Raw genomic sequence first — 15,346 nt, 5'->3', positions numbered from 1 at the left:
CCAGACGGGAGATGACAAGTGCCTGGATTAGGACCTGCGCCGCTTCCTGTGTGAGGCAGGGTCGTACTCTGTGAATGTTGTAGAGCATGAACCTACAGGAACGGGTCACCGCCTTGATGTTGTATGCAGTATGCAGCGAAGCAATGCCGAGGTTGTGAGTTCGAGCCTCTCCAGGAGCAAGTTTGTTCCTTAAACTTTCTGCCTGTCTATTTCTTGTCCAGAAAAGGAGCTGATTTCACTCCATTTAGGAGGATGTTTTACAAGTAAATGGTATGTTATTTAGATAACAGATTAGAGTGCCAGCACAGCAAGGATTCAAACCCATATTCTCCTGTATCACCAGCTAAGGCTGACAAGTTAGCAATTGCAGTGGCAAGCCTGCTCGAAATCCAGGTGGAGGCTGTTTGCAAAGTGAGTTGGTGCTTCGGCTCAAAAAGAAAAATACCAAATAGTTTCTCAAAACTACGACTCTGAGATAAGAGCCTTTGCTCTACCGACTGAGGTAGCCAGACAGCTCAATTGTGGTACTGACTTGACGAAAATTGTACAGCTAGTTTGTCAAAATATGGTTCATCGGAAGTGCTTACATGGCTCCTGGTGCAATCGGTTAAACCGTGTCTTTATACAGCAGTTATAGCGAAGCGATCAGGTTGTGAGTTCGAGCCTCACCAGGAGCAAGTTTGTTTCTTAAACTTTCTGCCTGTCTATTTCTTGTCAGAAAAGGAGATTTTTACTCCATTTAGGAGAACTTTACAAGTAATGGTGTAGTTATTAGATAACAGGTAGATGCAGGCACAGCTAGATTAAACCCATTACTCCTGTATCACCAGAAGGCTGACACATTAGCAATGCAGAGGGTGCAAGCCTGCTCGAAAGTCCAGGTGGATGGCTGTTTGCAAAGTGAGTTGTGCTTCGGCTCAAAAAAAAATACCAAAGTGTTCTCAAACTACGACTCTGAGATTAAGAGCCTCGTGCTCTACAAGACTGAGGAGCCAGACACGCTCAATTGTTACTGACTGGACCGAAAATTGTACAGCTAGTTGTGCAAAAATTGGTGATCAGTAGATGTGTGCATGGCTCCTGTGGCAATCGGTTAGCGCGTTGTACTTATACAGCAGTATGCAGCGAAGCAATGCCGAGGTTGTGAGTTCGAGCCTCACCAGGAGCAGTTTGTTTCTTAAACTTTCTGCTGTCTATTTCTTGTCCAGAAAAGGAGCTATTTTCACTCCATTTAGGAGGAACGTTTTACAAGTAAATGGTATGTTATTTATAATACAGAGTTAGAGTGCCAGCACAGCAAGGATTCAAACCATATTCTCCTGTATCACCAGCTAAGCCTGACAAGTTAGCAATGCAGGGTGCAAGCCTGCTCGAAAGTCCAGGTGGATGCTGTTTGCAAAGTGAGTTTGGTGCTCCGCTCAAAAAGAAATACCCAAAGTGTTTTCTCAAAACTACGACTCTGAGATTAAGAGTCTCAGCTCTACCGCTGAGTAGCCCGCAGCTCAATTAGTACTACTTGGACCAAATTGTACAGCTGTTTGTTCAAATTGGTGATCGTTAGAGTTGTTCATGGCTCCTGTTGTCCAATCGGTTAACCCTGTGTTATACAGCAGTATGAGCGAGATCGATGATTGTGGATTCGAGCCTCACAAGGAACGAGTATTTCTTAAACCCTCTGCCTGTCTTTTCTTGCAGAAAAGGAGATTTTTCACTCCATTTAGGAGGACGTTTTCACAGTAATTGTATGTCATTAGATAACAGGTAGATGCAGCACAGCTAGATTAAATCCCTAACTCCTGTATCACCAGCTAAGGCTGACAATTAGCAATGCAGGGTGGCAAGCCTGCTCGAAAGTCCAGGTGGATGGCTGTTTGCAAAGTGAGTTGTGCTTCGGCTCAAAAAAAATATCCAAAGTGTTTCTAAAACTACGACTCTGAGATTAAGAGCCTCTGCTCTACAAGACTGAGTAAGCCAGACAGCTCAATTGTTGGTACTGACAGAAAAGGAAGATTTTCACTCCATTGTCTGAAGACGTTTCACAAGTAATTTGGTGATGTCATTAGGATAACAGGTCAGATTGCAGGCACAGCTATATTTAAATCCCATAACCTCCTGTATCACCAGCTAAGGCTGACAAGTTAGCAATGCAGGGTGGCAAGCCTGCTCGAAAGTCCAGAAGGATGGCTGTTCGCAAATTGTGTTGGTGCTTCGAAGGAGAAAATAATTGACTAGCATAGGGTTCAAACCCACAACCCTGAGATTAAGAGTCTCATGCTCTACCGACTGAGCTAGCCAAGCAACTCAACATTAATAATTACTTGGTCTGAATATCGTACAGCTCTGTTTGTGCAAAATTTGGTGATCAGTGAGAGTGTTGTTAATGGATCCTGTGGTGCATGCGGTACTTATACAGCAGTTTGCAGCAAAGCAATGCGGATGTTGTGAGTTTGATCCTGGCCAGGGGTGAGTATTTTTCTTGAACCCTCTGTCTGTCTATTTCTTGTCCAGAAAAGGGTCATTTTTCAATCCATATAGGAGGATGTTTCACAAGTAATTGGTATGTCATTTAGATAACAGGTCAGAGTGCAGGCAGTGCTAGGATTCAAACCCATATTCTCCTGTATCACCAGCTAAGCCTGACAAGTTAGCAATGCACGGTGGCAAGCCTGCTCAAAAGTCCAAGCGGATGGCTGTTTGTAAAGTGAGTTCGTGCTTCGGTGGAGAACAGCATCGCCCAACGTGGGGCTCAAACCCACGACCCTGAGATTAAGAACCGATTGCACCACTGGAGCCATTAAAAGTACTCTCGCTGATCACCATATTTTGCACAAACAGAGCTGTACGATATTCAGTCCAAGTCAAGTACTTGGTATTGGCCATTGGCCCAATTTTACTGCAAGGATTTCTAACTGGTCAACCACAGGCTAGGGTTGGGTTATAAATTACATCCTGTCCCTTTGTTCAGAGGAGAAAACACTGAGGACAGGGAAGAATCTACCATCTACTTTTCAGCATAATAAATATGATTTGTTCTTTTTGAATATATTTCTTTTTYTCCYCCTGATTTGCTTTGGGGTCTGTGTTATTGAAGAAAAATATCTAAAGAGTGGTGCAAGTCCACTCTTTAGAGGAAGTGGATGGCAGTTTGCAAAGTGAGTTGGTGCTTCGCCGGAGAAAAGCATCCCCCAAAATGGGGCTCGAGATTATGAGTCTCAGGTGTAGACCTTATAGTGAAATGCTTACCTACAGGCTCTGACCAATAGTGCAAAAAGGTATTAGGTGAACAATAGGTAAGTAAAGAAATAAAACCAACAGTAAAAAGACAGTGAAAAACAGTAGCGAAGCTATATACAGTAGCRAGGCTATAAAAGTAGCGAGGCTACATACAGACACCGGTTAGTCAGGCTGATTGAGGTAGTATGTACATGTAGATATTGTTAAAGTGACTATGTGTATATGATGAACAGAGAGTAGCAGTAGCGTAAAGATGGGTTGGCGGGTGGTGGGTAGCAGGACACAATGCAGATTGCCCGGTTAGCCAATGTGAGGGAGCACTGGTTGGTCGGGCCAATTGAGGTAGTATGTACATATGTACATGAATGTGTAGTTAAAGTGACTATGCATATATGATAACCAGAGAGTAGCAGCAGTGTAAAAGAGGGGTTGGGGGGCACACAATGCAGATAGTCCAGGTAGCCATCTGATTACCTGTTCATATTCTACAACTCTCTTCGTGCAAAATATGGTGATCGGCAAGTGTGCTTTCACTGACTCCCCTAAAGAAAGAAAATAACATAAATATATGAGAATACACCAAACTGAGTGTGGAATAATTCTATAATAACATTTCACAAAGAGAAATGTGTTGCTGTTTGTATTAAATTAAAGGTGCATTAGATTATTAATTACATTATATTGCCATTACCAGTGTTTTTGCGTGGAACAGTTTAAGGAACCATTTGTTCCAACAGATGAACTTCCTACTGTACTTGGGACATTAAAGGTATTCTGCTGCCACATAGTAGGATCCGTCCACATCCACAATCTGCCTGATCTTCTGATGGAGTCCTGATGAGGTCAACTCCCCACTCTCACAGTCAGAATTTGGGCAATACAGTTTCACCTGCCAGAGTTGGAAGCCCATTCCCCAACCACCTGAACAATCCCTTGGACACCCACCTATGGTCCACATCTGGCCAAGTGCATTGCCATCCCTTGGGAAGGCATATGTCTCTCCCTGAAGTCAAAAGACAACAACATCCCCACACAAGAAATAATGTATTGATGATAAATTCCCCAAAGAACAGGTCATCATATCACGAGACATACTGTGTAGGCCTAGTACACTATTTAAAATGTAAGTCATCACTATAAATACTTCCAATACAGGCTGGAAGGGCTGAAAAGTAKAACTATTAAATAAATTAGATCAATAGATTAAACACCATCAAAAGACGATTCTATGTTTTACTTATCTATTATCTCCATAAACTAAACATCATCATTATGATATATTTTATATTAACATAATACAGAGCTTACTATGCTGAACCTTCCAAGGAGACATGAGCTTCCTTATTGTCCTGTCGAGATTCTGGGAAGGGCATAGTTTTCCAACCAACAATGACCTGAGTGAGGATGTTGAGGACCTCTGGGAACCAGTGGTTATCTGGTATTTGCATGGCTGGGTGGTGGAGGATGGCTGGGTGTTGGAAGACGGCTGGATGTTGGACTTAATCCTGATAGCATCCCAGCCCTCAGGGAAGAGCTCCATGTATTAGTATTCAATTTGTAAGTCGCTCTGGATAAGAGCGTCTGCTAAATGACTTAAATGTAAATGTAAATGTATTCCGTGAAAGCCATCTTTTTAGCAGCATGGTTTTTGAAATCACTCCTCGCAGGCTGAGAGACAGATTATTTCTGCATCGATGCCACCCAATGCTCAGCCCAGCACATATTCAACCACCCACTTGAAGGTGTGTTCCTTATAAAGGCCAAACTGCATCTCATGCTGACCCAGCAAATGTACTCTGCTTGCTGGGTTGCCACCTCTGAGCAGTACAGCCCTCTTGGCTGAATCCACCACTTTGTCTGAAGACACAGCCCTTCTCCACTCTCTTGTAGTAGTTTTTGTCCTGGAAATCCTGGAATCCTTACTGTCCGTTAAGACAAGGCTTCCATTTCAGTGTGTCAAATCAGAGGGCCTGTTGTCCGGACCTCTGGCAGTCTCTATGGGGGTGCCACAGGGTTCAAATCTCGGGCCGACTCTCTTCTCTATATACATCAATGATGTCACTCTTGCTGCTGGTGATTCTCTGATACACCTCTACGCAGACGCCACCATTCTGTATACTTCTGGCCCTTCTTTGAACACTGTGCTAACTAACCTCCAGATGAGCTTCAATGCCATACAACTCTCCTTCCGTGGCCTCCAGCTGCTCTTTAATGCAAGTAAAACTAAATGCTGCCCGCACCTGCCCCCCCGTCCAGCATCACTACTCTGGACGGTTCTGACCTAGAATATGTGGACAACTACAAATACCTAGGTGTCTGGTTAGACTGTAAACTCTCCTTCCAGACCCACAATAAGCATCTCCAATCCAAAATTAAATCTAGAATTGGCTTCCTATTTCACAACAAAGCATCCTTCACTCATGCTGCCAAACATACCCTCGTAAAACTGACTATCCTATCGATTCTCGACTTCGGCGACGTCATTTACAAAACAGCCTCCAACACTCTACTCAACAAATTGGATGCAGTCTATCACAGTGCCATCCGTTGTTGCCCCTAAACCCATAAATCTCCACCCACATGCGACCTCGTATGCTCTCGTTGCTGCCCTCGCTTCAATATCGTCGCCAAACCCACTGGCCCAGGTCATCTATAAGTCTTTTGCTGGTAAAGCCCCCGCCCACACACTGTACAGTATAATATTTCTTTTTTTTCTACTGTATTATTGACTGTATTTTTACAATTCCATGTGGCAACTCTGTGTTGTTGTATGTGTCTAACTTCTTTGCTTTATCTTGGCCAGGTCGCAATTGTAAATGGAACTTGTTCTCAACTAGCCTACCTGATTAAATAAAGGTTAAATAAATTGAATGGGCCATGTCTGCTGTGAAATAAAGGGGAACGTTTGTATTCAATAAGCATAAATTGCATACATTTTCATCACAGTGAGCAGACTGGATTAATAGATGGAACGTTTCTATAAACTCTAGCTACTCTGTTGTCATCTCTACGTACTTGCTAAAGCACATTTCTACCACAACAGACACATCAGCATAAGCAAGTGCAAATCTCACCAGATTGGGTCTGCTGGATGGTCGAGATTTCTCCCTAAGGATTATCCCTCTGTCTCCTGACTGTTAGGCCGCAGTGAGATCGCCAAGATGATAGGGGAGTATAAGCCAATTTGGGGGGTGGAATGGTTTCAACTGTGTGTTGTTATTCACTAAGACATTTGTCTTAGATGTCTGGATTTCCTGAATTACAAATGCCCAAATAAACTGTTATTCTGGTCTGTCCTCTCTCGAGGTTATGGCGAGGTGACCACAGATGGTATCTAGATGCATGGAAGATAATTTGGCTGATGAACAGTGTGAACCTCAACACTCCTCTAACCGGCTGAAAATGGCATTCAGTATGGTCCTTCACCACTTCTACCGTGAAACTGAGTCCGAGCCGCAACCTGTACACAGCAGTCAACGCTATCAACTGCCTTTTCCTTCATGTTTTTCTCTCAGGAGTACGACATGGTTCCATGTGGAGTGAGCATGGAGAGAGATCCAGTCCAACTTTTCTCATGCTGCTGGTGTACTGGTAGGAAAATGGACAATACATGATGATGTGAGGACAAGGGGCGGTGAGGAGACATTATCAAGGGTCATCCACTTTGAACATGTGCCATTAAAAGGACAAACGGAAACACTATCTGAAGAAGAACATGAAGAAACGCTAGGAAGAATGAGTGCCGGGGACCGAGAGGGGTGGTCAACCATGCCCGTAATTGATTTAGGCTTGTCCAGAATTGTTTATTTGATTGTGGTTGATTGATTGTGGAGGTCTGCACACTGTAAAATGAATAGTAATTTAGACTAAGAATGCATTGAAATACCAATCTGTCATTACCACAAGTGATGAGAAAAAATTGAAGTGATAGAACCAACATGAAGCACTAAGGACTGTCATTCTAAATTTGGGTTGGATAATTTATCAATAATTATAATTATGATTTGGAAAGACAAGGTTTCTAGAGACAGAGCTGTGCCCTAAAATAAAGGAGAAACACTAGATTGTAGCTTGGGCTACCCTTGCCCCAATCTCCTTCTTAGCAAGGTTGGTGTGAATTGTTATAACGTGTTTTCTTTCTCTTCCCTGTGAAATGTTATTAACACGCTGTAAGGCGACGTGCCTCTCTGGCTGATTTCTGCAGCTATCTTGTTTTCTAATCCTCCAGAGGAGGGTGAAACAGTTAGATGCCAACTCTGAATGAGCCCCCATTTCCCCCTGTAGGTACAGACAATGAGTCATGATTGAAGATTGTTTGCTTTTAACAAGTTGAGAGTAAGGTCATCTAAACCGTTAACCTGTTTACATTATGTGGAACACTGAGCTGATGAGCAAGTTAAACAACTGGGTTTTATATTTTGACTAGGTGGATGTCCCAGGGACAGTTAGTGAAAACATAGGTCAATGCAACCCGACTGTGGTAAGTAATATGAAAACAGTGGTTAACACTGAGAGATTTATTCACCTCTGAATCTACAGATCCGTTGTGTATTTGTGTATTTTTTTGATACTCACTCCCATTAATAAAGTATCACAATTTTGCCTAAAAACTCAGCCATGAATAAAGAATGGTACCAACACATCCTCCGAGAGCGACTTCTCCCAACTATCCAGTAAGAGGTTGGTGACGAACAATGCCTTTTCCAGCATGATGGAGGACCTTGCCATAAGGCAAAAGTGATAACTAAGTGGCTCGGGGAACAAAACATCGATATTTTGGATCCATGGCCAGGAAACTACCCACACCTTAATCCCATTGAGAACTTGTGGTCAATCCTCAAGAGGCGGGTGGACAAACAAAAACACACAAATTCTGACAAACTCCAAGCATTGATTATGCAAGAATGGGCTGCCATCAGTCAGGATGTGGCCCAGAAGTTAATTGACAGCATGCCTGGGCGGATTGCAGAGGTCTTGAAAAAAAAGGGTCAACACTACAAATATTGTGTAACGCTCCTCCTTGTCTGATGATGAGAAATAGGAATCATCGGACCAACACGCAGCGTGGTAAGTGTTCATTGTAAATTTTAATTAAAAATAAACTGAACACTGAATGACAAAAACAACAAAGAGAGTGAACGACACGAAACAGTCCTGTAAGATGAAAAAACACAAAACAGGAAACAACTACCAACAAACACAGGTGGGAAAAGGCTACCTAAGTATGGTTCTCAATCAGAGACAACGATAGCCTCTGATTGAGAACCACACACGGTCAAACACAAAGAAATAGACAACATAGAACACCAGACATAGAATGCCCACCCCAACTCACGCCCTGACCAAACCAAAATAGAGACATGAAAAAGGAACTAAGGTCAGAGCGTGACATATTCACCACCAGAGTCAATCACCACCTTCCGGAGACACCTGAAACCCCACCTCTTTAAAACTACGACTCTGAGATTAAGAGCCTTGTGCTCTACCGACTGAGGTAGCCAGACAGCTATATTGGTACTGACTTGGACCGAAAATTGACAGCTAGTTTTGCAAAAATTGGTGATCAGGTAGAGTGCTTTGCATGGCTCCTGTGGCGCAATCGGTTAGCGCGTGGTACTTATACAGCACAGTATGTCAGCGAAGCAATGCGAGGTTGTGTGAGTTCGATCCTCACCAGGAGCAAGTTTTTCTTAAACTTTCTGCCTGTCTATTTCTTGTCCAGAAAAGGAGCTTATTTCACTCCATTTAGGAGGACGTTTTACAAGTAGAATGGTATGTTATTTAGGTAACAGGTTAGAGTGCCAGCACAGCAAGAGATTCAAACCCATATTCTCCTGTATCACCAGCTAAGGCTGACAAGTTAGCAATGGCAGGGTGGCAAGCCTGCTCGAAATCCAGGTGGGATGGCTGTTTGCAAAGTGAGTTGGTGTTCGGCTCAAAAAGAAATACCCAAAGTGTTTCTCAAAACTATGACTCTGAGATTAAGAGCCTCGTGATCTACCGACTGAGGTAGCCAACAGTCAATTGTGGTACGACTGGACCGAAAATTGTACAGCTTATTTGTGCAAAAATTGGTGATCAGGTAGAGTGTTTGCATGGCTCCGGTGGCGCAATCGGATAGTGCGTTGGTACTTATACAGCAGTATGCAGCGAAGCAATGCTGAGGTTGTGAGTTCGAGCCTCACCAGGAGCAAGTTTGTTACTTAAACTTTCTGCCTGTCTATTTCTTGTCCAGAAAAGGAGCTTATTTCACTCCATTTAGGAGGACGTTTACAAGTAAATGGTATGTTATTTAGATAACAGGTTAGAGTGCCAGCACAGCAAGGATTCAAACTATGACTCTGAGATTAAGAGCCTCGTGCTCTACCGACTGAGTAGCCAGACAGCTCAATTTGTGGTACTGACTTGGACCGAAAATTGTACAGCTAGTTTGTGCAAAAATTGTGACAGGTAGAGTGCTTTGCATGGCTCCTGTGTCGAATCGGTACCTATGGTACTATACAGCAGTATGCAGCGAAGCAATGCCGAGGTTGTGAGTTCAAGCCTCACCAGGAGCAAGTTGTTTCTTAAACTTTCTGCCTGTCTATTTCTTGTCCAGAAAAGGAGCTTATTTCACTCCATTTAGGAGGACGTTTTACAAGTAAATGGTATTTATTTAGATAACAGTTAGAGTGCCAGCACAGCAAGGATTCAAACCATATTCTCCTGTATCACCAGCTAAGCCTGACAAGTAGCAATGCAGGGTGGCAAACCTGCTCGAAAGTCCAGGTGGATGGCTGTTTGCAAAGTGAGTTGGTGATCGGCTCAAAAAGAAATACCCAAAGTGTTTTTAAAACTACGACTCTGAGATTAAGAGCCTCGTGCTCTACAAGACTGAGGTAGCCAGACAAGCTCAATTGTGGTACTGACTGGACCGAAATTGTACAGCTAGTTTGTGCAAAAATTGGTGATCAGGTAGAGTGCTTTGCATGGCTCCTGTGCGCAATCGGTTAGCGGTGGTACTTATACAGCAGTATGCAGCGAAACAATGCCGAGGTTTGAGTTCGAGCCTCACAGGAGCAAGTTCGTTTCTTAAACTTTCTGCCTGTCTATTCTCGTCCAGAAAAGGAGCTTATATCACTCCATTTAGGAGGATGTTTTACAAGTAAATGGTATGTTATTTAGATAACAGGTTAGAGTGCCAGCACAGCAAGATTCAAACCCATATTCTCCTGTATCACAGCTAAGCTGACAAGTTAGCAATGCAGGGTGCAAGCCTGCTCGAAAGTCCAGGTGGATGCTGTTTGCAAAGTGAGTTGTGCTTCGGCTCAAAAAGAAATACCCAAAGTGTTTTTTTAAACTATGACTCTGAGATTAAGAGCCTCGTGCTCTACCGACTGAGGTAGCCAGACAGCTCAATTGTGGTACTGACTTGGACCGAAAATTGTACAGCTAGTTTGTGCAAAAATTGGTGACAGGTAGAGTGCTTTGCATGGCTCCTGTGCGAATCGGTTAGCCTATGGTACTTATACAGCAGTATGCAGCGAAGCAATGCCGAGGTTGTGAGTTCAGCCTCACCAGGAGCAAGTTGTTTCTTAAACTTTCTGCCTGTCTATTTCTTCCAGAAAAGGAGCTTATATCACTCCATTTAGGAGGATGTTTTACAAGTAAATGGTATGTTATTTAGATAACAGGTTAGAGTGCCAGCACAGCAAGGATTCAAACCATATTCCCTGTATCACAAGCTAAGGCTGACAAGTTAGCAATGCAGGGTGCAAGCCTGCTCGAAAGTCCAGGTGGATGGCTGTTTGCAAAGTGAGTTGGTGCTTCGGCTCAAAAAGAAATACCCAAAGTGTTTTTTTAAACTACGACTCTGAGATTAAGAGCCTCGTGCTCTACAGACTGAGGTAGCCAGACAGCTCAATTGTGGTACTGACTGGACCGAAAATTGTACAGCTAGTTTGTGCAAAAATTGGTGATCAGGTAGAGTGCTTTGCATGCTCCTGTGGCGCAATCGGTTAGCGCGTGGTACTTATACAGCAGTATGCAGCGAAGCAATGCCGATGTTGTGAGTTCGAGCCTCACCAGGAGCAAGTTCGTTTTCTTAAACTTTCTGCCTGTCTATTCTTGTCCAGAAAAGGAGCTTATATCACTCCATTTAGGAGGATGTTTTACAAGTAAATGGTATGTTATTTAGATAACAGGTTAGAGTGCCAGCACAGCAAGGATTAAACCCATATTCTCCTGTATCACCAGCTAAGGCTGACAAGTTAGCAATGCAGGGTGGCAAGCCTGCTCGAAAGTCCAGGTGGATGGCTGTTTGCAAAGTGAGTTGGTGCTTCGGCTCAAAAAAAATTCCAATGTTTTTAAAACTACGACTCTGAGATTAAGAGCCTCGTGCTCTACAGACTGAGGTAGCCAGACAGCTCAATTGTGGTACTGACTGGACCGAAAATTGTACAGCTAGTTTGTGCAAAAATTGGTGATCAGGTAGAGTGCTTTGCATGGCTCCTGTGGCGCAATCGGTTAGCGCGTGTACTTATACAGCAGTATGCAGCGAAGACAATGCGAGGTGTGAGTTCGAGCCTCACCAGGAGCAAGTTTGTTTCTTAAACTTTCTCCTGTCTATTTCGTCCAGAAAAGGAGCTTATATCACTCCATTTAGGAGGAGTTTTACAAGTAAATGGTATGTTATTTAGATAACAGGTTAGAGTGCCAGCACAGCAAGGATTCAAACCCATATCTCCTGTATCACCAGCTAAGGCTGACAAGTTAGCAATGCAGGGTGGCAAGCCTGCTCGAAAGTCCAGGTGGATGGCTGTTTGCAAAGTGAGTTGGTGCTTCGGCTCAAAAAGAAATTCCAAAGTGTTTTTTAAAACTACGACTCTGAGATTAAGAGCCCTGCTCCTACAAGACTGAGGTAGCCAGACAGCTCAATTGTGGTACTGACTGGACCGAAAATTGTACAGCTAGTTTGTGCAAAAATTGGTGATCAGGTAAGTGCTTTGCATGGCCTGTGGCGCAATCGGTTAGCGCGTGTACTTATACAGCAGTATGCAGCGAACAATGCCGAGGTTGTGAGTTCGAGCCTACCAGGAGCAAGTTTGTTTCTTAAACTTTCTGCCTGTCTATTTCTGTCCAGAAAAGGAGCTATTATCACTCCATTTAGGAGGATGTTTTACAAGAAATGGTATGTTATTTAGATAACAGGTTAGAGTGCCAGCACAGCAAGGATTCAAACCCATATTCTCCTGTATCACCAGCTAAGGCTGACAAGTTAGCAATGCAGGGTCAAGCCTGCTCGAAAGTCAGGTGGATGGCTGTTTGCAAAGTGAGTTGTGCTTCGGCTCCAAAAAGAAATACCAAAGTATTTTTTTAAACTATGACTCTGAGATTAAGAGCCTCGTGCTCTACAAGACTGAGGTAGCCAGACAGCTCAATTGTGGTACTGACTGGACCGAAAATTGTACAGCTAGTTTGTGCAAAAATTGGTGATCAGGTAGAGTGCTTTGCATGGCTCCTGTGGCGCAAACGGTTAGCGCGTGGTACTATAACAGCAGTATGCAGCGAAGCAATGCCGATGTTGTGAGTTCGAGCCTCACCAGGAGCAAGTTCGTTTCTTAAACTTTCTGCCTGTCTATTTCTTGTCCAGAAAAGGAGCTTATTCACTCCATTTAGGAGGATGTTTTACAAGTAAATGGTATGTTATTTAGATAAAGGTTAGAGTGCCACACAGCAAGGATTCAAACCCATATTCTCCTGTATCACAGCTAAGGCTGACAAGTTAGCAATGCAGGGTGGCAAGCCTGCTCGAAAGTCCAGGTGGATGGCTGTTTGCAAAGTGAGGGTGCTCGGCTCAAAAATAAATACCCAAAGTGTTCTTAAAACTACGACTCTGGATTAAGAGCCTCGTGCTCTACAAGACTGAGGTAGCCAGACAGCTCAATTGTGGTACTGACTGACCAAAATTGTACAACTAGTTTGTGCAAAAATTGGTGATCAGGTAGGGTGCTTTGCATGGCTCCTGTGGCGCAATCGGTTAGCGCGTGGACTTATACAGCAGTATGCAGCGAAGCAATGCCGAGTTGTTGAGTTCGAGCCTCACCAGAGCAAGTTTGTTTCTTAAACTTTCTGCCTGTCTATTTCTTGTCCAGAAAAGGAGCTTATTTCACTCCATTTAGGAGGAGTTTTACAAGTAAATGGTATGTTATTTAGGTAACAGGTTAGAGTGCCAGCACAGCAAGGATCAAACCCATATTCTCCTGTATCACCAGCTAAGCTGACAAGTTAGCAATGCAGGGTGGCAAGCCTGCTCGAAAGTCCAGGTGGATGGCTGTTTGCAAGTGAGTTGTGCTTCGGCTCAAAAAGAAATACCCAAAGTGTTTCCAAACTATGACTCTGAGATTAAGAGCTCGTGATCTACCGACTGAGGTAGCCAGACAGCTCAATTGTGGTACTGACTTGGACCGAAAATCGTACAGCTATTTTGTGCAAAATTGGTGATCAGTAGGGAGTGCTTTGCATGGCTCCGTGGCGCAATCGGATAGTGCGTGGACTTATACAGCAGTATGCAGCGAAGCAATGCTGAGTTGTGAGTTCGAGCCTACCAGGAGCAAATTGTTTCTTAAACATTCTGCCGTCTTTTTCTTGTCCAAAAGGAGGTTTTTCACTCCATTTAGGAGGACGTTTCACAAGTAATTGTTTGTCATTAGGATAACTGGTCAGATTGCAGGCACAGCTACGATTAAATCCCATATCTCCTTGTATCACCAGCTAAGGCTGACGCATTAGCAATGCAGGGTGGCAAGCCTGCTCGAAAGTCCAGTGGATGGCTGTTTGCAAAGTGAGTTGGTGCTTCGGCTCAAAAAAATATCCAAAGTGTTTCTTAAAACCTACGACTCTGAGATTTAGAGCCTCGTGCTCTACCGACTGGAGGTAGCCAGACAGCTCAATTGTGGTACTGAACTGGACCGAAATATGTACAGCTAGTTTGTGCAAAAATTGGTGATCAGGTGGAGTGCGTCTGCATGGCTCCTGGTGTGCAATCGGTTAGCGCGTGGTACTTATACAGCAGTATGCAGCGAAGCCGAATGCCGAGGTTGTGAGTTCGAGTCTCACCAGGAGCACGTTGTTTCTTAAACTTTCTGCCTGTCTATTTCTTTGTCAGAAAAGGAGCTTATTTCACTCCATTTAGAGAGGACGTTTACAAGTAAATGGTATATATTATGATACAGGTTAGAGTGCCAGCACAACAAGCATTCAAACCATATTCTCCTGTATCACCAGCTAAGCCTGACCAGTTAGCAATGGGAGTGGCAAGACTGCTGCGACAAGTCCACGTGGCATGGCTGCTGCTATGACAAAGTGGTGAGTTGCTCAGAGGCCTCCAAAAAAGAATAGACGCCAGAGGATTGTCACAAGAGAACTGACAGGACTCTGAAAGATTAAGAGCCTCGTGGCGTCTACGACGTGTGAGCTGACCGGCCGCGCGCTCAACTTACGTACCTGCACTTGACCGACATGCTTGTACAGCTCCTCCGTTTGTCCCAACATATGGTATCCGCGTCCAGCGGAGCGCTTCACATGCTCCCTGCGGTCGCAACTCGGCTTAACCCGCTGGCGACTTGTTATCACAACCAGTAGTAGCAAAGCTCCATGTTGTCTGGTTGTGATGCGCTTTGCAGCCTCACAGAGGCAACTCTACGTACATTCTGTACACCCTCCTGCCTGTCCTAGTTCTCCTTCGTCCAGAAAAGGCGAGCTTCATTTGCGAACCGTCCATTCTTAAGGAGACGTTTTTACAAGTAATTGGCGCCTATGTCTCATAGGGATAACAGGTCAGATCTGACAGCACAGCCTACGCATTAAATCCAATAACCTCCTTGTATCAACCAGCTAAGGCTAGACACATTTAGCAATGACAGGTGGCAAGTCCTCGCTCGCAAAGCTCCAGTGTGACTGGCGCTGCTTTGCAAAGGAGTTGTAGCTTCGGCTCAAAACGACCACACTACCTCCCCAACCAGTCGTTCCCTCTCCAAACACTATTGACCTCTGAGCACCTCACACGCCTCCGCGTCTGCCTCTACAACGGTCGACGCGTACGCCAGATCTAGCTCAATTGTTGTACTGATCT

General features: G+C 44.1%; 4 non-coding genes across 4 annotated transcripts; 3 read left to right on the top strand and 1 right to left on the bottom strand.

Annotated features, from left to right (window-relative positions):
- Positions 1–2,225: 2,225 nt before the first annotated feature.
- On the bottom strand, positions 2,226–2,298 carry trnak-cuu (transfer RNA lysine (anticodon CUU)). The gene has a single exon. It is a non-coding gene; the product is annotated as a tRNA-Lys (tRNA).
- A 6,520-nt stretch (positions 2,299–8,818) lies between these two features.
- Positions 8,819–8,916, top strand: trnai-uau (transfer RNA isoleucine (anticodon UAU)). Its single transcript has 2 exons — positions 8,819–8,856; positions 8,880–8,916. It is a non-coding gene; the product is annotated as a tRNA-Ile (tRNA).
- A 2,296-nt stretch (positions 8,917–11,212) lies between these two features.
- Positions 11,213–11,306, top strand: trnai-uau (transfer RNA isoleucine (anticodon UAU)). The gene is made up of 2 exons: positions 11,213–11,250; positions 11,271–11,306. It is a non-coding gene; the product is annotated as a tRNA-Ile (tRNA).
- A 1,423-nt stretch (positions 11,307–12,729) lies between these two features.
- Positions 12,730–12,823, top strand: trnay-aua (transfer RNA tyrosine (anticodon AUA)). The gene is made up of 2 exons: positions 12,730–12,767; positions 12,788–12,823. It is a non-coding gene; the product is annotated as a tRNA-Tyr (tRNA).
- The last annotated feature ends 2,523 nt before the right edge of the window (positions 12,824–15,346 follow it).

Source organism: Salvelinus sp. IW2-2015, linkage group LG13, assembly GCF_002910315.2.
Source record: "Salvelinus sp. IW2-2015 linkage group LG13, ASM291031v2, whole genome shotgun sequence".
In the NCBI taxonomy this organism is placed as follows: Eukaryota; Metazoa; Chordata; class Actinopteri; order Salmoniformes; family Salmonidae; genus Salvelinus; species Salvelinus sp. IW2-2015.
This window is presented reverse-complemented; position numbering and strand designations above follow the sequence as displayed.